Source organism: Mobula hypostoma, chromosome 13, assembly GCF_963921235.1.
Source record: "Mobula hypostoma chromosome 13, sMobHyp1.1, whole genome shotgun sequence".
In the NCBI taxonomy this organism is placed as follows: Eukaryota; Metazoa; Chordata; class Chondrichthyes; order Myliobatiformes; family Myliobatidae; genus Mobula; species Mobula hypostoma.
In genome coordinates, this window is record NC_086109.1 from 38,589,580 (window position 1) to 38,612,359 (window position 22,780).

At 40.0% G+C, this 22,780-nt stretch overlaps 1 protein-coding gene across 1 annotated transcript in view; it reads left to right on the forward strand.

Moving 5' to 3' along the window:
• The window catches only part of LOC134355544 (plakophilin-1), a 57,778-nt gene extending 54,210 nt beyond the window's left edge, over positions 1–3,568 (forward strand). Inside the window, exon 14 of the mRNA XM_063065558.1 lies at positions 1,913–3,568. The gene's annotated coding sequence lies outside the window, so the exon portion shown is untranslated. The remainder of the gene's footprint in view (positions 1–1,912) is intronic.
• The last annotated feature ends 19,212 nt before the right edge of the window (positions 3,569–22,780 follow it).

The following is a 22,780-nucleotide window of genomic DNA, read 5'->3' on the forward strand; positions in this document are numbered from 1 at the left end:
CAGAGAAAGCAGGATCTCCCGGTGGCCACCCATTTTAATTCCACATCCCATTCCCATTCTGACATGTCTATCCACGGCCTCCTCTGCTGTAAAGATGAAGCTACACTCAGGTTGGAGGAACAACACCCTATATTCCGTCTGGGTAGCCTCCAACCTGATGGCATGAACATCGACTTCTCTAACTTCCGCTAAGGCCCCACCTCCCCCTCGTACCCCATCTGTTACTCATTTTTATGCACACATTCTTTCTCTCACTCTCCTTTTTCTCCCTCTGTCCCTCTGAATATACCTCTTGCCCATCCTCTGGGTCACCCCCCCCCTTGTCTTTCTTCCTGGACCTCCTGTCCCATGATACTCTCGTATCCCCTTTTGCCTATCACCTGTCCAGCTCTCGGCTCCATCCCTCCCCCTCCTGTCTTCTCCTATCATTTTGCATCTCCCCCTCCCCCTCCAGCTTTCAAATCCCTTACTCACTCTTCCTTCAGTTAGTCCTGACGAAGGGTCTCGGCCTGAAACGTCGACTGCACCTCTTCCTATAGATGCTGCTTGGCCTGCTGCGTTCACCAGTAACTTTGATGTATGTTGCTTGAATTTCCAGCATCTGCAGAATTCCTGTTGTTTGAAGCAAATATGAATGGGCCTCACATTTTCCATAAAGCTGTCCCTTCACAATGTATCATTTTTAGATAACTGTATCTCTTGTATTATATTCATTGAACCCTGATGCTTACTTTCAACCTATTCTGGGCCTTGTATTGTAAGATGCGGCCTCCCTCTCAACATTTAAAGATCTTCCTACATTGAGTGATTCAATAAATGTTATGAAACTCCTGAACCTAGAAATCAGATGCCATGGTGTCTTTTGAGCCACCTGACCAATTTTTGACCTGTGCATATCATGGGATAAGGATGATGAGGGAGATGAGTGTGGATGGAGAAGCAATATTTGTGAACTATATCATATCTTGTGTAGACCATAAGAAAAAGGAGCAGAATTGAGCATTGAGTTTGCTCTGCCATTTAATCATGACAGATTTATTTTTAAATTCTCTACCAATTTTATTCTCCCACAACCTTTAACCCTGTTACACATCAAGAACCTATTAACCTCTGCCTTAAATACACCCAAAAGCAGCCTTCGCTGCCCTGTGTCACAACAAATTCCACAGATGTCATCCCCTAGCTGAAGAAACTCCTCCCCATCTCAGTTCTAAAGGGTCAACCCTTTATTCTGAGGCTGTGCCCTCAGATCCAAGATTCATACTAATAGAAACACACTGTCCATGTTCACAATGAGTCCCTTCAAGGACAGGCCCAGAACAGTCAGATGCTGTTGTACATAATGGCTTGTAAGATACAAAACTACTTGTGGTATTGCTGTATGCTATAGAGATTTTTTTGTCCTGGAGGAGTCTTGTCAAAGCAGCCTCTGCATGGTGCTTCTAACTCTGGCTGTGGCAGACCACCTGATCTTGCTGATAAATAAGGTGCTTCTTCCTGCAAAGTTTCTCACCTATCAGGATTTCTGCATCCCTTTCATTAAATCTGGGATCTCGCTCAGTAACCTCTCTGCCTCTCCTCATTGTCAATCTTGTATGCCTTAAAACACCACCTCAAATCTTTCCACCAATGATAGTTTTCTTTCTTTCTTTGCAGGCATAGTATATGTCCTTCCCCTTTTAGCATTTCTGGTGGCAACAAGTTTAGTTTTTATACTGTGGAATATTGTGAGATGAATTTTCTAACAGCTTAATGTCTAGATATCTCTGCAGTAGAAAAGTTGCATTTCAAAATTTCAAGTATATTTAGTTGTAAACTGTTCTGACAAATATTCATAATTCATATATTGTTAACTTTATTAAGATCCCAGAAAATCAATTCACTGCAACTAAAATTACATTTTATTTCCTAGGTGGATTTGAAAATCTATGACGAGTAAATTTCTCTTCAACAGACTCCTGTTGCATGGACTGAACACTGGGAAAAAATAAGAAAATCTAGTGGGTTTATGGTGGGGAGAGTGAAATTTAAAAGTAATATTTTTTTAACATTTGTTTTACTTTCTAGAATTCTATTGCAAGTTAAAAGTTCTATACTTTATAAGCTTGAGAGGTATATCTCATTGAAAAATGTTCTTCAGAGTATCTCTTCATCCAAATTTTTGGATTTTTGCAAGTTTGCTAATGCTTTAAGTTTGCTGTGGGGTATTTTGGATGTCAATATTAGTGACTTTAAGATTTTTGTAAATAAATTTGATATTTTGATCATTGTTACAACCAAAAAAAACCTTTTTTTTTAAGTAAATTAAGTTTTGTACTTGGGTATGTTCCAGCTGGCTTCAGCTGTCTTATATAATTTTAACAGACATCAATTTGTCAACTGCTTCTTGGAATAGTCCTTAAAAATGCCAGAGAGATGAAATAGTTGACAAAGATAGGAAAGGTACTCCCAAATTGATCCAAGGCTTACAATGACAATGTAATTTTAACCTATAAAATGATAAAGCGCTTTTTTTTTGCTGGTTTGTTTTCCTGTGTTTAATCTATAAACTTAGTTTGTAGACATGTCAGTCACACTATGTGATATGCATGATCAGGAGAAGTATCTTTTTTAATTGCCATGATAAAACAATATGAGGAATATAAGTTTGTATATCTGCCTTTAGTTTCATAGCATTTTATATTTATGGGATTGATTCACTCAATTGGCTGGATGGTGTTTAAAGAAAAATGGTGGTGGGGGGGAAGTAACATGACTACTTTACAAGTGCTTGAGCAAGGATAAACAGAAGTAACTATGCAGATATGGGATGATTTACTTTTGAAGTCATTGAATCTTGGCTTGGCTTGCTTGCCTTGTCTTAATAAGATTATTTTAAGTGACAATTCTAAAGCAACTTGAGTGTCAAGAATACCAGTTTATGTTGTGTATTCAGAGTTCTTGAGTGAAAAGAATGTCTAACTGTAGCTCTAATTAAATGTCTTCCCATTTTCTCAGTTGCATAAATGTTTGCATGATCCAGCTACCTTCAATATACACTCGTTCAAACATTGAATGTTACTGCATACTTTCGCTAAAACTGCAATAGATTGCATCCTAGTTGAAAGAATTTGAACCGAGACACATTTCAAATAACGTTTTATAACAAATTACTCTGCTCTTTTAAAAAAAAATCAATGTATTCTTCTGGCATATATTTGATTTGATTAATTTTTAACTCTTTATTAAAATTAAAAGTTCACTTGCAGCAAAACTTTGAAAGACGTGATTGAAAACATTTTATAAATGTTATACCTCTCTCCACTAGGTTCATGATAAATAATTCAGTATTTACTTCAAAAATGTTAAAAGGTTTCTGAGCTAACTTTTTATAGTTATGGAAAATGTATGTGTAGAAAGTTCATACATGTTTAATGCTTTTTGCTTGACTTTGGGAATTTTCACTATACTCTTGTGTTAATAAATTTGGGCTTGCTAACAATTTCTGTAGCTGTGTCAGCTGTGAAATTTGACTTTAGCATCCTGAAAGATTTTCCACAAATGTAAACTACTTGTACAATACATAAATCAAAATTATGGCTTTGTGGTTCTTTTGTTACTGATTAATATTACATCTAATTGGCCTTTCAGTTGGTACCCAGCTTCTCTATACTATAACTAGCAGTTAGTACACCTGTACTTTGTGTGAAATATGTCCTTCTGGCAGTTCAGAGCCTATTGTGTATGACAATCTGTTTGCTGGCTCTGGTGTTTCTTTTACAATGACACGCCATTCATCATTATGAAACTAGACAAAAACTGTATCCATCCTTCAATTGATTAGGGAAAAAATGTGATCACCTACTATGAAGCAACCCCATTGCAAATGCAATATTCCATGAATTATTTGAAAACTATTAAATTAGCCCTCTTCATCATTATCATTATGTGCCATACTGTATGATGTGGGCAATCATGGTAAATTACAATGATTGTCCTTGGCAGATTTTTCACCAGAAGTGGTTTGCCATTGCTGCCTTCTGGGTAGTGTCTTCACAAGGTGGGTAACCCCAATCTTTAATCAGAGATTGTTTGCCTGGTGTCAGTAGTCACATAACTAGGAATTGTGATATGCACCAGCTGCTCATATGTCTATCCACCACGTGCTCCGTGGGTTCAGGTGACCCTGATCGGGGGGAACTAAGCAGATGCTACCCCTTGCCCAAGGGTGACCTGCTGGCTAGCAGAGGGAAGAAGTGCCTTGTACCTCCTTTGGTGGAGATGCATCTCCACCCAGCCATCACTCTTAAACCCCTACATAAAATATCAAGCTTTGTATTAGCATGTTTTAAGATGGCAAGATTGCATAACCTGATACAATACAAGAAGTTACTACTATAGGGTTGGTAGCAATGCCAATCTCAATGGCATTCAGATGAGACCAGATGAACTGGGAAGAGATGCATAGCACAGAAAATTATTTATGGTTGATGACACTAAATACTTAAGAGTCTTCCTGTATATAAATATCCTTTGAAAGTTCTGCCTTTGAATTTTAATTCCATTGAAACTGATGTGACTGCATTTCAGAGGTTGAATACAATAAGATGTTGCTATTATATAGCCCTACAGATCAAAGATGAATTTCCAGCCATTATTTTTCAACAGAAAGTTGAAACACTGTGGGAAAACAAAAGTATGAAATATTTGATTGAGCAACAATCTGGTACAAGGAAGCCTAAAAAGAATCGACAGAAAACAAAGCAACATGAGTGAACTGAAGCTGGTTCAGAGCCAGTTAATGGCATCTGCAACAAGTCTTTATACACCATTTTTAATAGGAATATATTTAAAGAGTTTCACGTGAATATTTGTTACTTATTTATTCTTTGCAATACCATGCAGAATAGGCCCTTTTGCAATTGCTTAATTTAATCCTAACCTAAATGAATTTCTACTGAAGGCATCAGTTAAAATTGGGCGGCAAAGTTTACAGTGGCCCATCAACCTACCAACCGGTACATCTTTGGACTGGGGCAGGAAACCCATACAGTCACAGGGAGAACTTACAGATAGCAGAGGGAATTGAACCCATGTTCCTGATACTCTAAAGCATTTTTGCTAATTACTGCACTACTGTGCATGGATGCTCAGCCAAGGGAAAAGATATAAGATTTAGAGTGTAATCTCAGACATGATGAGTGACGTCCCCACTAATTCAAGTTATAGAGCTGTAAACTGATATTAATCAGTATGTGACTATCTTTATTTTGTGTGAGAATCCTTAACCTCAAATTACAGAGAGTCATGTACAGTTCAAATGTTCATTTGTTATCAGAGTACATCTGCAGAGTACCACTGAGATTCGTCTTTGCCAGATAGCCACAAAACAAAACCATGGAAGTTGTTCAAAGAAAATCCAGTCCCCCCGCCTTCCCGTACAAAAATGAATGGCACAAGGACAGCAACCCTGACATCTCCTCCTCTCACAAAAAAAACTAACAAAACATACCACACAGCATCGAGAAAGAACAGGTGACACAGCAGAATATAAAAGCCATAGCACTGACAGTTGATAGTACAGTCCATGTTAAACGCAAAACCTCAGGAATATTGCCTGACAGCGTTGAGAGAGAGAGGGAGATACTACTCAAATGCGGAGGTCTACCTTCTGGAGTGAGTGATAGGCCACCACACAGAGTCCTCTGGCAACAGAGAAATCCATCCCAGCAACAATCAAAAGGCAGGCAGTGTTAAACCCTTGCTCGCCTTCGGCATTCGCGTCACTGCTTCAATCTTCCTCGATGCACTAATTGGCAATTACTGGATGCTTTAATCAGCAAAATGGAGTTGATCAAAGGCTTGAGCCCTGTCTCTAAGCTGCTTCACCTTGAGGCTGCTGGAGCTCGCACTCACTTCCTGGAGTCTTCTTGGGGACAGCAAAGTGCTAGATCACTCAATCAATCTCTAAACTGTAAATCGCAGGCATTAACACATCCAGAAACACTTAAGGTGAAAAGCAGGTTAAAAGCTGTGAAATAAACAGTTTCCTGGACCATCTGGAAGACATCGACCCAAGGAATGTTGTACGCTGGAGCCATCTTGACTGATACTAATTGCCATCTCTGAAGTTCCATTCAAAAAATGTCTTCTTAATTTAAAATCCTAGAAGCGTTTTGCTAGTCCAACAAGTGATTAATAAATAAAAATGATAGGGGTCTACAGCTTAGAAATAGAACCTTTCACCCAAAGCCTCCAGGCTAACCATGATGCCCATCTATGCTGATCCCATTTACCTGCAATGGGAATGTATTTCTCTTCTATCCTACCAAGTACCTGTAGAAATAACTTATTTGCTGCCTCCACTACCACTTCTGTGCGGGGTAGGGGGGAGGAGACCGATCCAGATAACCACGGTCCTCTGTGTCAGGGGAAATTTACCCCTCAGATCCCCTTATAAACTTTCCTCCATCACCTTAAGCTAGACCTAATTTTAAATTTTCCTACTGTAGGAAAGAGACTGAATATCTACCCTCTCTAAGCCCTTCATAATCTAAATGTAACACCTCAATTTACTATGCTCCAGTGAGAAGAAAACCAGTCTATCCAATCCAGTCCCTCCTCATATCTAAAGCCCTCCATACTAGACAACATCCTGGTGAATCACTTCTGTGCTCCTTCTGGTGCAGCCTTTGTGATGTTTGTAATGTGAGGCAATGAGTGAGCATTGCTCATTTTGTTCTAAATACTATATGGGAGGTACGTGGTTTCTGACTAGATAGAACAATATATTTTTAGTAATCTGAACAAACTGGTCTGCCCAGTTGCATCTGCTTCGTTGCAGACAATTGAACCCGGAGCTAGGTTTTGATTCCTAAATGAAAGTCATTGGATTGGTTTTTAACTAATAGGCAAGCCCATCATTGGCGGGAAACCTAGTTGGCTAGAGGGCACAGTCTTCTTGTTGGTCAGCCACGGGACTAAAAATGAAAAGTTGCAGACAGATTGAATTTATAATGGAGAAAACAGGTATTAAACAATTACATTGCACCCATCTTTAAAGAAGACACACAAAACCTAGCGGCAATATCAGAGAATTAAAAATCTAGTGAGAACAAGGAATTGAAGGAACTAAGTATTAGTAAAAAAGAAAATGAATGTTAAAGTTGAAAGATGCGAACTTCAATATTACTAGAGCTTTAAAGAAATTTAGAAATAGTGGTTATCATCTCTTAAGGTTCATTAAGTTCTAGACTTGTTCCAGGTAGCAAATGTGATTCTGCTATTTAAGGAAACAGGGAGTGGAAAAAACTTGGAGTTATTTCCCTGGTAACCTATTGTAACTGCAAAGGGATTTACTGTATGATGAAGGAAGAAATAGCAAAATTCCCAGAAAAGAGCAGTGGACTCAAGGAGAGCCAAAATAGATATATGAAAAAGAAGCTAATCTAATCTGCCGGAATTCATTGAGAATGTGACTAGTAGAATTAATAGGAGTAACTTCTGATGTAGTGTATCACAGGTGGTTGGTGAACAAGTTTACAGCAGTTGAAATTGGAGATAGTATACTGGGAATTAATTATAAAACGGAAAGCAAAGGGTGAAAATGAATAGATTGTTCTGAAGTTGATAGGTTGTAATTCCTGAGACACCAAAGGGATCACTGCTTTACACTCAGAGAGTATTACAGCACAGAAGCACGTCCTACAGCCCATCCAGTTCATGCTGACAGAATCTGCTGCCTTCTGGACCATATCCCTCCAAACCCCTCATTTTAATGTTCCTATCCAGACTTCTCTTAAATTTTACAAGTGAAGCCGCATCTACCATTTCCACTGTTAGCGCATTCCCCACTCTCACAATCCTTGGATTGATTAAGTTTCCCGTAAGTTTTCCCTTAAGTAGTTCACATTTCACCCTTAGCCTATGACATCTAGTTTTAATTTCACCCAAACTGAAGGGAAAAACCTGTATATATTCACTCTATCTATACCCCTCACAATAGTCTATACCTCTATAAGATTTCCCCTCATTCTCCTGAGCTCCAAGGAATAAAATACTATCCTATTTTAACCTTTCCCTATAAATCAGGTCCTCAAATTCTGGCAACATCCTTGTAAGTTTTCTCTGGACTCTTTCGACCTTATTGGTATCTTTCCTGTAGGCCAATGCCCAGAACTGCATGTGATACCCTACTTACATATTTTACCTCTTCTGCCTAACATCCTAACTCCTATACTTTGTGCCGTGATTTATGAAAACCAGTTAAAGGCTGTCTTTACTGCTCTCTCTACATGTGATGCCGCTTTCAAGGAAGAATAGATTTGTATTCTCACATGCCTTTGTCCTATGGCATACCTCATTCATTGTGTAAGTCTTCCCCTGGTTAGTCCTCCCAAAGCACAACATCTCACAATTGCCTGCATTAAATTCCATCTGCCATTTTTTGGCCCATCTTCCCTGCTGGTCCAGATCCCAATACAAGCTTCGATGTGTAAAATAGGTAATCCTTCTGGTAAGATGATAGCACACTCAGATGCAGTGGCTTCTACAGGGCCATCCAAAGGTGTTATTAGCTTTTTAAATGTATTTGTTACAATCACAAGGCCCTGCTGGACATCAAGAACTTAAAATACTGCTATACTGTCCATTATGCCCCTATCCAAATTTGCTGATCTAATTTACCATATTATCATCTAAATCATTAATATAAATTATAAACAACAATGGGCCCAACACTGAACCTTGCAACACTCCACTAGTCATAGACCTGCAGTGAAAGAGAGAATAGGCTGTTACCACACTCTGTCTGCTCAATGTCAGATCCAATTGACTACTTCATCCTGAGTGCCAAGTGACTGAAACTTCTGGACCAGTCTCCCATGCAGGACTTTGTCAAAGGCCTTGCTAAAGTGCATGAAGACAATATGCTCGGCCTTCCCTTCATTAACCTTCTTGGTAACCTGCTTGAAAAACTGTAAGATTAGTTAAAGATACCTACCCTGTACAAAGCCATATTCTGGCCTTGTCTAAACAAATGCTTATATATCCTGCCCCTTAAAAAACCTTCCAATAATTTACCCACAACCAATGTCAAGTTTACCAGTCTATAATTTCCTTGCTTATTCATAGAGCCTTTCTAGAATAATAGAACATCATTAGCTATCTTTCCATCCTCCAACACCTCACTTGTGGCTAAAGATGTTTTAAATATCTCTGCTGGGTCCTCAGTAATTTCTGTACTCGCCTGCCTTGTCAGGTCCGGGGTTCTACAGTTGGTGTGTCTGTCTCCTGAGTAAATTGAAGCAAAAATTGATTTAAGACTCCCCCATCTCTTCTAGCTCCATGCATACATGACTGCATTGATCTTCAAGAGGTGCAATTTTGACACTTGCTATTTTTTGCTCCTAATATACCCACCATCTTCCTCTCCTTGTCAGCCAGAATAACCTCATGTCATCTTTTAGCTCTCTAGATTTCTGCCTCAATAGTTCTGGTTGAATGGTACTACAATAATATCCTCTCACTCACTGTCACTAGAAACAATGAACTAATTATTGACTACAGGAGGAGAAAACTGGAGGTTTGTGAGCCAGTCTTCATCAGGGGATCAGAAATGGAGAGGACCAGCAACTCTAAATTCCTTGGCATTATCATTTCAGCCGATCTGCCCGGGTCTAACTTATAAGTGACAGGACAAAGAAGGCACAGCAGCATATCTACTTTCTTGGAAGTTTGTGAAGATTTGATATCTTATCTAAAACATTGACAAACTTCTATAGATGTGCAGTGGATAGTATACTGATGTGTTGCATCATGACCTGGAATGGAAACATAATGACTTTGAATGGAAAACCCTACAACAAGTAATGGATACAGCTCAGTTCATCACAGGTAAAACTCTCACTGCATCTGAGAACATCTACATGAAGAACTGAGGCAGGGAAGCAGCATCTATCATCAAGAACCCCCACCATCTGGACATGGTCTCCTCTTGCTGCTGCTGTCATGAAGAAGGTTCAGGAGCCTGATTTCCAATACCACCAGGCTCAGGAGCATTTCTTACCCCTCAGCCACCAGGCTCTTGAACCAGAGGGGGGCTAACTTCACTCTACTTCACTCACCCCATCACTGAACTGATTCCACAACCTATGGACTTACTTTCAAGGGTTCATGTTCTCAATATTTATTGCTCAGTTCCATTTTATTGTTATTTTGTGTTTTTGTTTTCTTTTTGTATTTGCAGTTTGTTGTCTTTTGCACGTTGGTTCTTTGTCTGTCTTTATCGCACGTGTTTTTTTATTAATTCTATTGTGTTTCTTTGTATTTACTTTGAATGCCTGCAAGAAAATGAATCACATAGTGACATAAATGTACTTTAATTGTAGATGATTGTCTATCTGACTGGAGGACTGAGACTACTGGCACGTCACAGGGATTGCTGCTGAGTCTATTGATGTTGTCATCTATATAATGATCTGGTTGATAACTCAGTAAACTAGATCAGCAGATTTGCGGATGACACCAAGATTGTGGGTGCAGTGGACAGCAAGGCAGCCTATCAAAGAATGCAGCAGGATCTGGACCAGCTTGAAAAATGGGCTGGAGAATGGCAGATGGAAATTAATGCAGACAAGTGCAAGGTGTTGCACTTTGGGGGGACAAACCAGGATAGGAAGTACATGGTGAATGGAAAGTCACTGAGAAGTGGGATAGAACAGACGAGTCTGGGAATACAGGTCCATAATTCCTTGAACGTGGTGTCACAGGTAGATAGGGTCATAAAGAGAGCTTTTGGCACATTGGCCTTTATAATTGGAGCTTTCCCTTGTCCAGGTGTGAACATTCAATAAAACTTTATAGCGTCGCTACTTGGCGTTGAAGACTCTCAGGGCCATTGACTTTCACAGCATCTTGTCCATCTGATCACAATATCTGGATTTCATAGAAAATTCAGACCATAAGTCCTGTTCGGGACTTTGAGGCAATTTACAGAGGGACGTTGGGCAGGATTGCCTAACCCACTTACCATACTAGCAACCTTGCCTCAGAACCGACATATAGAGAACACATTAGGCCAAGGTAACAGATAAGATGAGGAATGGTGATGGGTTGAACAAAGGGAATTTCACTGTTAGGATGAAATAGTGGGCAAGTTTAGAGAAGATTAGGCTTCTTTGTTTGTTCCACAGGTGCTGACTGACTGCTGAGTTTTTCCAGCACTTTCTCTTTATTCACTTTAGATTTCCAGCATCTGTGGCTTCTGCCTGATTTTCATAAAGGTAGTGTTGTGGGGATTGTTGCCATTTTGAACAAATATGTATTAGTTTAATAAATATTTAAACACATTTTAAGGATACTGATAGATGAACCCATATGATGGGAGTGTGAAACATCTGAATTGTTAATATTTAAATTGCTTGTTCACATCAAGGGTTCTTTTCTTGGTTCCACTGTTTATGAGCTTACACAATTTTCTCCAGCCGGAGACTGCTTCTACATTATATACGGTACAGTAGTTTATTTATTGTTTTATGCATGAGTACATGCTGTGTTGTGAGTTTGGCTTCTAAATCATCATTTCAATGCTTTCATATTAAGCTCTGACTTAGCCAGCTTTATATCAATAAAATTGAAGTGCAGAGAAAATTTACAAGGATATAAATTTGTAAATTTACATATTTTTGTCAGGACTTGAGGACCTGAGTTATAGAGAAAGGTTGAATAGGTTAGGACTTGTTCCCTAGAGCATAGCAGAGTGAGGGGAGATTTGATAGAGGTATACAATGTAATGGGGGGTAAATGTAAGCAGGCTTTTTCCGCTGAGGTTGAGTGAGACTGGAACTCGAGGTTATGGGCTAAGGGTGAAAGGTGAAATGTTTTTTTTGGAGCATGTGCGGTTCTACTTAACTCAGAGGCTGGTGAGAGTGTGGAATGAACTGCCAGAGGAAGAGGTGGATGAAGGTTTAATTTCAACATTTAAGAGAAATTTGGATAGGTAGATGGGTGGGAGTGGTATGGAAGGTTATGGTCTGGCTGCAAATTGAAGGGACTTGGCAGATTAATAGTTCAGCACAGACTAGATGGGCTGAAGGGTCTGTTTCTGTGCTGTAGTTTTCTATGACTCCATGATCATATATTTGCCTTGAATTTTGAACTTTGATCACCACCCTGGACATCCTATCCCTTCACTTAACACCTAACTCCCTGAAATCACTTCGCAGGATCTTGTCACCCTTCCTCCCTATGTCATTAATACTGATGTGGACCACATCTTTTGGCTCCTCATCCTCCCACTTAGAATGTTGTGGACTCACTCTAAGACATCTCTGTCTCTGGAACCTGGGAGGCAAAACACCATCTTGTTCTCATCCGCAGAATCACCTGTCTGTTTATCTAACCAATGAGCTGACTAACAATACCACACTGCTTGTTTCCCCTTATCCCTTCTAAGACACAGAGCCAACGGCGTTGCCAGAAATCTGGCCAGTGTGTCCTTCCCCTGGTTACTTTATTCTCCTCCTCCCCAAGAGTAACCAAAGGTATACTTGTTCTTAAGAGGAACAGCCCCAGGGATACACTGCATTGTCTGCCTATTTACTTTCCATTTCCTGTCAGCTACCGAATTACCTACATCTTTCAACCTAGATGTGACTGCCTGCATGAGCTCTGATCCATCAGCCCCTCAGTCTTCCGAGTGATCTTTAGGTCATCCAGCTCCAGCTCAAGTCTGTAAAGAGGTGCAGCTGGATGCACTTCTTAGAAGTGCAGTCGTCAGGGAAACTGAGGGTTTCCTGACTTCCCACATCTTGCATGAGAGGGACAATTCATTCTTTATTGTAGCACGGCTAGAGCTGTGGGACTGGCCGTGACCATCATTCCTACTGATCTAGCTATGCACTAATAAAGAACAAAAAGAAGTCACCAGAACTTCAGCTTATCTTCCTCTCACTTCCAAAGGATCTTGAGCCAAAGCATCAGATCACGAGTCTAACCCGGCTACTCCCTCAACAGCAACTCTGCTTGACCTTAACTTCTTTTAGATTAGATTAGATAAGATTCAACTTTATTGTCATTGTGCCGAGTACAGATACAAAGCCAATGAAATGCATTTAGCATCTAACCAGAAATGCAAAGAATAGTGTTATTTACAAAATAATTGCGAATAAAAAAAGTGCTACAGCACACAAATATAAAAGTACTGAGACAGTACAATACAGATGCAATACTGCTTAGCGCTGTGATGAGGGGTTTAGCAGTGTCACAGCCTCAGGGAAGAAGCTCTTCCTGTGCCTTTTATTGGCTGTTTTCAATTAGTGAAATAACAAATCAATTTTCAACAGTTTGCAATCATGCCTTTTAGACGTTCCGCCCAGCTGAAGAATGTTCTGGCACTCTCCTGTTTAAAAAAACTCCTGCCCCTCACTCAGTGTCACGTCTTTTCATGGTCAATATCACTGATTTCACAAAGAGGACTAAAATGATGTTTTTCCAGTTAGCTGATACTAAATTTGGCCATATTGTGAGAATGTTGGAGGATGTAAAAAGGGTTCAAGGGGACGTGGACAAAAGCAAAGCAGATGAATTCTAATACGGAAAATCGTGCACACAGTGTAACTTATCTGGAGCTTTCCCTTGTCCAGGTGTGAACATTCAATGAAACTTTGTAGTGTCACTACTTGGCACTGAAGACTGTCAGGGCCACTGACTTTCACAGCATCTTGTCCATCTGATCAGAATGTCTGGATTGCATAGAAAATGCAGACTACAAGTCCTGTTCGGGACTTTGAGGCAATTTACACAAGGATGCCACTATCCCTCTGGACGTTGGGCAGGATTGCCTAACCCACTTACCATACTAGCAACCTTGCCTCAGAACTGACATATAGAGAGCACATTAGGCCAAGGTAGCAGATAAGATGGGGAATGGTGATGGGTTGAACAAAGGGAATTTCACTGTTAGGATGAAATAGTGGGCAAGTTTAGAGAAGATTAGGCTTCTTTGTTTGTTCCACAGGTGCCGACTGACTGCTGAGTTTTTCCAGCACTTTCTCTTTATTCACTTTAGATTTCCAGCATCTGTGGCTTCTGCTTGATTTTCATAAAGGTAGTGTTGTGGGGATTGTTGCCATTTTGAACAGATATGTATTAGTTTAAAAGTATTTAAACACATTTTAAGGATACTGATAGATGAACCCATATGATGGGAGTGCGAAACATCTGAATTGTTAATAGTTAAATTGCTTGTTCCCATCAAGGGTTCTTTTCTTGGTTCCACTGTTTATGAGCTTACACAATTTTCTCCAGCCTGAGACTGCTTCTACATTATATACGGTACAGTAGTTTATTTATTGTTTTATGCATGAGTACATGCTGTGTCATGAGTTCGGCTTCTAAATCAACGTTTCAATGCTTTCAACTTAAACCGTGATTTATCCAGCTTTACAGGGTGTGGCAGACACGCAGGCTGAGTAGATGTCTGGGTTAGATTTGAAACCTGACACGTACCCAGAGGGCTATTCAAAGCCAACTGAAATCTGATTATTTGTACTACTTTTTTTCCACAACTGTTTCAACCATAACAATACCAATCTTAAAAATGTACAGTAATTAATTTACTAATAATATTAAGCAAATCATCTTGACCACAAATAAAGGACTGGTCCAAGCCAAACCAGCTCTATATAAGATTTGATATTCAAGATTCAAGATTTTTTACTGTCATTCTTCAGTACAGAAGTGTAAAGGAGAACAAAGTGATTGGATTTTTATGATTTTTATTTTAACACAATAAAAATACACAATATATATGTATATACATATGAAAGCAATGTTTAAAACATGTGTAATGTGTATGCTTCGTCCAAATGTAAACCCGATAGGACTGAAACCTGACACAGAGTTTAGTCCCTTTGGGCTTGCTTGGCTAGCTGAAGTCTATTAAAGGGAGAGCTTTTGAGACTTATTCCTCTTCACCATCAATAGAAGAAGTACCTCTTGTCTGTAACTTTGTGGTACCAGCTTGAAGAAATAATGTGTCTTTTATCCCAAATGAAAAGTTTTAAACAGGAAACATATGTGGAATCAGCTTTGATTTTTACTGAGTCCCCATATGTGGGCAATGATAATGATTGATCGGTATTGATAAGGACCATGAAGCAGAATTTTATTTGTACTTGTAGGGTGGGGTGCAAAGAGACATGATCACAGATTTTATATGCCTTCCTGGCCTTCTTTTTCTAGTTGTCCATATTTGGATTCTGATGTACAATTAATTGTGCAAAGAGCTATCACTGGGTTATTAGCTCTCCCCCACTCCCCGGGAAAGTATGTTCAGAATGCTTACAAAAAAAGTGATCTTGCAGGTCACCTCCCTGTCAAATCACAAAATAAGTTTGCTCTCTTGTTGTACTGCTACTGTATTTTTAATATATATTTCGTAATGTATTTTACAATATATTTGTGCATTGCACTGTACTGCTGCCGCAAAACAACAAATTTTACCATATACATCAGTGATAATAAATCTGATTCTGATTCTGACAAATATTTATCTAAGAGCATTGCACAAGACCAGAAAAACTGATGTATAACTGATATAATATTAATTTACGGGTGAATAAGATGTGGCAGCAGCAATACATGCTAAGAAACAAATATATTTGTATGCGATGCATACTACATTCCAAAGATTGTTAGTGGTCATCATAACTTTTAATTGGATAACAGGGGTAACTTCATGGAAATGTTGCCTTAAACATTTCTTTTTGGCAGAAGATGTAGAAAACTTGGTGGTATGATGAACAATGATAAATAAAATAGATCTCAAGGAAATTTAAGCTAAATGGAAAAAATAATACTTGATAAATGTAAACATACTGCTGAAAAATGTAAAACAAAAACACTTCTAAAGGAACTGAGAGATCTGAGGATAAAACTATATGCTTTATTCAAAGTGGCAGAGAAGGTTGGGGAAGAATTTATAAAAGCACGTGAGATGTGGATCTTTATGAATAAGAAGAAGATAAAGAAATACTAGTTTGGCTACAACTAAAGAATTATTTCCCAGTGTGAGTGTCACATTTCAGGAGAGTGCAGAAGAGATTTTCAAAGTTTCAAAGGTTCGAAGCACATTCATTATCAAGGAACGTTTAAATTATACAACCCTGAGATTTCTTTGCTAACATTCAGCCACAAAGCAAGAAACTTGAATAACCCAATTAAACAAAAAGAAAGACCATAACCACTGGGCTAAGAAAGAGAAAAAAAACACATACCCATGATTCAAAAACAATAGGAGCAAACAACAGCATTCTGAACCAGATGGAGTCCTTCGATCACTCCCCAGAGCAGTGGAGTAGGCCCAAGCCTTGATGTCAGTTCATCATATTAACAGGGAAAAAATGTCGTGAAACTCACAGAGACGAACATTTCATAGCTTCTGCTCTGCAGACAGAGGAATGAACCTGGATTTTGAGATCTTCTGCCTTTACCTGGAGAAGAAATTGAACATGGTCAGAAAATGTCTTCAACAACAATATGAAGATTTGGTTCAGATCTATGATACAGGCCTTTCATTCCATTCAAAATGGAGATAATGAGATAATCATTCAAAAATCAAAATTGAGCTATATTGGATCGAGCACTAGGAGGAGTTAAGATCGCAAGTAGATTACCTATAATGATACTGTTGATAATGATACTAATGAACCTATAATGATACTAATGATACTGAAGCTGTTTTGGATTGGGTGCTGTGTAATGAACCTGAGGCGATTAGGGAGCTGGAAGTAATGGAACCCCTTGGAAGTAGTGATCATAATATGATTGACTTCAGTTTCAAATTTGAAAAAGAGAAGCTGGTATCAGGTGTATCGATATTTCAGTGGAACAAAGGAAATTACAGTGGTATGAGAGAGGAACTGGCCCAAGTAGATTAGAAAAGTAAGCTAGATGGAGGGACAGTAGAGCAGAATTGGATGAAATTCCTACAAGAAATAAGCAAAGTGCAGGAAAAATATATTCCAAGAAAAAAGAAAATCATGAATGGAAAAATGGCACAAATGTGGCTAACGAGAGAGGTTAAGGCTAAAATAAACGCAAAAGAGACAGCATACAAGGAAGCAAAAATTAGTGGGATAACTGAGGACTAGATGACTTTTAAAAACTTATAGAAGGAAACTAAGAAAGTCATTAGGAAAGAAAAGATGATTTATGAAAGGAAGTTGGCAATTAACATTAAAAAGGATACTAAGAGTTTTTTAAAATATATGGAGAGTAAAAGAGTGACATGGGTAGATAAAGGACCGATTGAAAATGATGCTAGAGAAATTATAATGGGTAGTAAAGAGATGGCAGAGGAACTAAATGAATATTTTGCAACAGTCTTCACAGTGGAAGACATTAGCAACATACCTATATGTACCACGACCTCTAGCTTCCTTGAATTCGGAGAAGGAAGTCTGAGAATTGGAGCGGGAGTGCGGAGGAAGCCATTTTTAGAATTTTTTGGGGTTTTTTTCCATCGGCGTTCAGAGAGGCGGGACTGCTCAGGCGTGTGATGTCGGGCAGTGAAGCGCGGAAGATTTAAAAGTAACACAGACTTATACACTGGGCAGCGTAGTTTGCGGGCTCTGGAGTGAGCCAGGAGCAGAGTGTATTGGAAAACATTTTAACTCTGTTTTCTAAGTGTTTATTTTAAGTGTTTTTATCACGTATTAGGTATTTGTTCAGATGTTGACCATGCCTTTACTATGCATTAAGTGTCTGTTACTGAGTGTGTGGGATTACTGTGGTATTTGGGATGTAACCATTGAATGAATCCTGTGTACTTTTAACCCCTCGAGAAAAATGAATGTAGCTAAGTAAGAGAGATAAGAGTGATTGATTTATTAGAGTAAAAAACTTACAGAGGTATGCTAACCCAGAAGGGCTATAAAGAATGCTGTGTGAAAATGACAAATGGGCAGTCAGTGACAGACCTACACAGCCTGGTCCACTGTCTGTCTCAGCTTTACTTTGCAAATTAAAGTTTAAACATTTCTTGAAGAATCTTCAGTGCTTCCTTGTCATTTGTGAAACCACAACAAAACTGGCGTAGTCGGCAGGATCGGGAAGAGGCCCATGGAAGAAGGAAACAGCAAATTGAGGGCGCTTCCCGGTCCCTGGGGGACCTCCACAGAGCTAACAGAATTCAGGGTGCACCCAAACAAAGGTAAGCGCTTTTTAGCAACAATTTGGACTAAGAATTCTGTTGGTTTTTGGAGAGATCTCGGGGACTCAGAAGTGTGAAACAACTGCCGAAGGGTCTCTCCGATTCAAAGAATCTGGCAGAATTGAGGGTTAAAAGGAGGCTCGGAGGATTAATCAAGAACACTGCAGTGAGGGGGGTGAGTATGAATAAAGTAATAAGAAGTTAAGTGAGAAAAATTCCACGTGGTGTTGGTAAGTCCCTGTGGATACCACTTCGTACGAGACGAAGGGCTGAACGGACAGGGAAAGAAAGAAAAGAGAAAATCCTCGTGAATACCGCCTTAAGAAAAGTTAAGGGTCTGAATAGGCAAGGTGAAAAAGAAGGTTCTGCGGATACCGCCGGAGAAAGGGGTCTGCACGGGCAGAACAGAATAGAAGATAAGGATAGCTTAAGTAGATAATTTAGACGTGGGTGAGAAGAAACCATACGGCTAGATAGAAAATAGGTTACAGAAAATAGTATTACTTTGGTGTGAGACACCAAGAATACCTTAAAAAGGGGGGAAGAACAATATGACAGGGAAAGGAACAGCAGTAGAAATATTGAGTAGAATATTCCCGGTGTGTCAAGGTAAGATCGTGGAAATTTCAGAAAAATGGGAAAAAAGAACCAAAAATCTGGTCACGAAGTGGCCAGAAGAAGGAACATTTGATGTAAGTTTATGTGAGGAAATGGAGGCGCTGATTAAAAATTATAAACCAAGAGAAAAATCTAAAAAAAGGGAGAAAAAAAAGAAAATAGGAGATAGAAGTGTTAAAACTCTTTAGGATGGAGGGAGAAAGATCGAGAAAGAAAGGACGAGTATCAGTAGCAAGTAAAGAAGACACTGAGAAACAAGAAAAGCAGTTTGGTAAATCACAGGAGAAACCGAATAAAGAGCCGACTCTATACCCAGACCTGAGAAATGTAGAAACCCCTCCCCCTTATTACGAGAAGGAGACTCTTAAACAGTGCCCTGTATTAATGGGAGAACTAGAACTGGAGGGAAAGTTTAAAATCTGGGAGACCGAGGAGGAAAGAAGGAAATATGAGGAGGAGAGAGGGGCACTGTGGAAGGAGATGCAGGAAGATAAGAAAAAAGTAGAACGAGAAAGTAAGATAATAAGAGAATGTATCAAAGAGTTGCAGGAATTGAGGCTGAGGAAAAATCAGGAGAAATTCCTGTTACGGGAACACGACACTGAAGAGGCTGAAAAAGAAGATGATTTATCAGAAGAGCAAGAGTTAAGTAATGAGTATGAGGGTATAAGAGAGTGTTGACAAGGGATAGAAGAGGAGTTCCTTGAAGGGGAAAAAGAGAGAGTGGAAAGGGAGATAAGAGAAGCGGAGAAAGAGTATAGGAGATTACAGTGGAAATTGGGTTTCCCACTGGGTTTCCAACAACAGTTTGAGGAATTCGCGAGGACTCGAGCAAATGCTAGCCTGAATCAAAAAGAGAGGACTCTAAAGAGAAGTCAAGAGAAAATAGGAAAACAAGGGAGAGAGCAACCCCTGGAGAGATTTGTTGGCAGCCAGAAAGAACGAGGTCAGAAGGGGACGAGGAGTCAGATGAGGAGGTAAATCAGAATATGGGGGGAAAGAGATAGAGAGACTGTGTTGGGGGTGTAACCAGCCAGGACATATGAGAAGAGACTGTCCACTCAGGTTATGGCCCGTCACGTACCAACAGGGGCCGATGAGAAGGGAACTGCAGCTTAGCCAAGGACCAGCCCCCACAGGCTCAAGCGGACCCGTGAACCCCTATGCATGATGCTAGGGGTGCCCAGAGAACCCAGGTGGGAAGGGACATTACCCAGTGATAACAAGGGAGGCAGAAGAGGAACCCATTGTTCAGGTTATGTTAGAAGGGCAATTGACACCCATGATGATAGACACTGGAGCCACGTATACCTGTGTACAGCCACAGTATGCCCTTCACCTTCCCATGTCAGGGAAATTTATTAAGACTGTAGGGTTCTCAGGGAAAACACAGTTATCGCAATATACAGCTCCAGTACAGTTGGGGATGGGCAGTAAAAGAATAGTTCTGCCAGTATTAGTGTCCAAAGGAACCCCGATTAATTTGCAAGGCAGAGATGCACTATTAAAACTAGAATTAAAATTAGAATGCACTAGAAATGGGTTGAGTGTGGAAAGAGCAAATACTCAGTTACTTGTGCGGGAAATCAAGAAAGCTAATGTTTTCTGGATAGGGGACATAGAAGGTCAGATCTGGGAAACCTGGGAAAAATGGAAAAAGGGCGTGCAGGCCATATTGCCCAAGGCGGAAGCGCCTGAGTCTGAGTTACATTGCACAGTGATTTTTGACGAGACTCAGAGTAAGGAGTTAGAGCAGAGATGGCATGAGGAGCCATGTACCCGGCAGCACCTAACAGGAGAGGCTATAATAATTGGAAAGCAAGGGGCAGCCCTACAAGTCAGGTGGAATACCTTTTTGGAGAAACGGTATAGAATACCAGAGGCTGTGTCCCACATAACGTTGCTGGTGAATGAAGGATACCAGTCCAGAGACCTAGGGCCCTTAGTAAAACGCACTGGAACCATAATGGCTTGGAGGAAAATTATGCAGGAGGTATGAGCATCGGGAGACAACAACTACATTAAAGTAATGGTAGATATAGATATGACAGGAACTATAAAGGAGGTCAAAGTAATTCCTCAGCTGCACATGTCACTATTGGAAAAGGAGAAAGGTCAGGGAAAAGATAACAGGCTGGATAGGATACCATCTATTCTGTGGTCGCAACATGACACGGACGTAGGGAGAATAAAAACAGCAAGTCCGGTAGAAATAAAACTGAAAAAGGGAGCAGTTCCACCTTGGAGACCACAATACCCTCTAAGACCAGAAGCAGAGGAGGGAATAGCGCCCACGATACAGGGGTTGCTCGAAGTAGGCGTACTTAAGAGGGTAGATAGTCCGTGTAATACTCCGCTGTTGCCCATCTTAAAAGCGGACAAATCCAAATGGAGACTGGTACATGATTTACGAGCAGTAAATGAGGTAGTGGAGGACTGGCCAGCCGTAGTCCCCAACCCACACACGCATTTGACTAACGTTCCGCCAGAATCAAGCTATTTTTCAGTGATTGATTTGTGTTCAGCTTTCTTCAGCATTCCCCTGGCCGATCTGTGTCAGTATTTATTTGCATTTACACACAGAGGTAACAAGTATACCTATACAAGAATGCCGCAAGGATTTAAGCACTCACCGCACATTTTTAGTCAAGTATTAAAGGCAGACTTAGAGGGTATACAATTGGAAAGTACATTAATACAGTATGTGGATGATTTGTTAATTTGCTCCGAAAGTGAGGAGCAGTGTGAACAGGATACCGTAACCCTTTTAGAAAGACTGGAGTATGGAGGACATAAGGTATCCAAAAAGAAGTTGCAATTCTATAAGCAACAGGTAGAATACCTTGGTAGGGTAATCTCCGAGGGAATGAAGGCGATAGCGCCGAGTCAAATTGAGGCAATAGCTAAAGCTCCTAAACCCCAGACAGTAAAGCAGATGATGACGTTTTTAGGATTAACAGGATACAGTTCAGATTGGATTGGGAAATATGCTGAAATCGTAATGCCATTAAGGAAAATAATGAAGGAGGCAGGACATACAAGTTTGAAAAGTGGCTTACAGTGGAACGAGGAGGCAGAAATAGCGTTTAATACTATTAAACAGGAATTGTAGTCAGCCCCAGCATTAGCTTTGCCTGACTATGAAAAGGACTTTCATTTCTATGTATCCAACCGGCAGGAAGGCTATGTCGCAGCGGTTCTAACACAAGAGACAAGCACAGGAAAAGCAAAACAACCAATAGCATACTATAGTGCGAAATTGGATGAAGTGGCTCAGGGGTACCCACCCTGTTATCAGGGATTAGCAGCATTATACTATGCCTATGAAAAGGCATCATCCGTGACCATGGGCAACCCTGTGATCCTGTACGCACACCACAAGGTAACAGAATTACTGGAAAGAGGTACATTTGTGTTGACACCAGCCAGTATAACAGCAGATCAGATGTTATTGACATTTCCAGATATAACTATACCGAGATGTACTGCCAGTAATATAGCTGATTACGTCCCCTTGGATCATGAAGGAGAACCCCATGATTGTGTAAGGGAGACAATGGCATTTGCCAAATTAAGAGCAGATTTACGATCCGAACCACTAGAAGAGGAAGATAAAACGGTTTTGTTTGTAGCTGGCTCCTGTTATTGGGATTATGATGGAAATCATGCAGATTTCTCAGTAGTGCAGCAGGGTCAGACAAGCTTTAAGACTATTAGAATGGAAGCTTTCCCCCAACCGTGTTCCGTTCAATCAGCGGAAATCCAAGCCCTGACAGCAGCGTGCGAAATGATGGAAGGTGAGAAAGTAGACATTTATACTGATTCGGCATATGCGCATGGAGTGTGTCAATTGTTTGGGGCAGTGTGGAAACAGAGAGCATTTAAGAAGAGTAATGGAGATCCCATACAGCACTGTCAACAAATTTTAGATTTAATAACAGTGATGATGAAACCCAAAGCGCTGGCTAT